This window comes from Vicia villosa, linkage group LG6, assembly GCF_029867415.1.
Source record: "Vicia villosa cultivar HV-30 ecotype Madison, WI linkage group LG6, Vvil1.0, whole genome shotgun sequence".
NCBI lineage: Eukaryota > Viridiplantae > Streptophyta > Magnoliopsida > Fabales > Fabaceae > Vicia > Vicia villosa.
In genome coordinates this window covers 105,720,408-105,721,828 of record NC_081185.1, presented here as the reverse complement: position 1 = coordinate 105,721,828, position 1,421 = coordinate 105,720,408, and the positions used below count along the sequence as shown (strand labels likewise).

Sequence of the window (1,421 nt, the reverse complement as noted above, 5' to 3'; positions counted from 1 at the left end):
TTTATATATTTAATTATTTGTGAGATTGATCTAAATATATGCTTTTATATTTTTGTTAGATCAATACAAGTGTTCCGAAGTCAACGAGACACACAGGTATCCCGGACTAAATCAAACAACATTACTTGGATCAAAGTGCAGGTACATTATTTTTCACAATTTTGCTTATAATATTTATGCTACTTGATAAAACAAGACAACTATAAATTCTTATTTGTTTTCTATGTAGTGTCCGATACAGCGGAACAGTTCAGACTGCGGATACTTTGTTTTGAGGTTTATGAAAGAAATCCTTCAAATGAATCAATTAGAGATTCCAATCACGGTATGGATTTATAACTTAATTAGATAACTTCTTATAATTTATTACATTTAACTAAATCATTCATATTATGTTTTTATTTTGTAGTACTTTGACGAATTCCGTGCTGCTTCTTACCCGAAACTTAAGTTGGAAGAAATCAAAGAGGAATTGTGTCAATTTTATATTCATCAGCTATTCATGTAGTAGGATTTGTGTCGATTTGAAGAGAATATTATAGTACTCCAGAATATATGGTTACTAACTTTGTTCATATTGTTGCCAATTAATATTTGAAGTATAATATTGTTGATGTTAGAGATTTAGTTTGATTGACATAATGATGTATATATATATAATTTTGGATATTATAATGGTATTATATTAGTATATATATAGTCCTACCTATGGTTGAAAATATATCGTCGAAAATATATTACTAGTCGAAAATATTACAGGTTGAAAATATATTAAAGGTCGAAAATATTACAGGTTGAAAATATTATAGGTCGAAAATATTACAGGTCGATCTGGGAGGCTGAAATTATAGGCTGCACTTTAAAATATCTCATTTAGCAACGACAGCGCTTTTAAAAAGTGCTCTTAAAGGTCCCCCTACTAAAGCGCTTTGTTACAAAAAGCGCTGCCAAAGATCAAAAAAAAAAAAAAAAGCAACCTACCAAAGCGCTTTTGGAAAAGCGCTCTAGTAGGGGGGGTCTACCAGAGCGCTTTTAGAAGCGCTTTCGTAGCCTACGCCAGCGCTGGCTTTGGCAGCGCTTTAAAGCGCTGTTAAAGGCCAAAAAAAGCGCTTTTAAAGCCCTTCCGTGTTGTAGATTTCCAATTCCATGAGTTGCTAAAGATTTAGCTTCCTTGTTCAAATAGTTGAAGTAGTATTTCTCTTACATCTGAAGTTTGAGATTTAATTGCATATACACTATTCACATGACTTTTCGAACGTGTTTGCGACAATGGTTTAATAATTAATCCTTTCACATTGTCTCTAAGAATTTTCCAATGTTTTGTCGAATGAGAAAATATAGTATAAATACGTTGTAACACTTCAAAAAAAATCTTAAACTTTAGTACAAGAATTCGCAATATAACAAAGTGTCAAGTTAAG

General features: G+C 31.4%; 1 long non-coding RNA gene across 1 annotated transcript; it reads left to right on the top strand.

The window, feature by feature from the left end:
- Positions 1-224: 224 nt before the first annotated feature.
- LOC131612032 (uncharacterized) lies at positions 225-614 on the top strand. The gene is made up of 2 exons (XR_009287271.1): positions 225-325; positions 410-614. It is a non-coding gene; the product is annotated as an uncharacterized LOC131612032 (long non-coding RNA).
- The last annotated feature ends 807 nt before the right edge of the window (positions 615-1,421 follow it).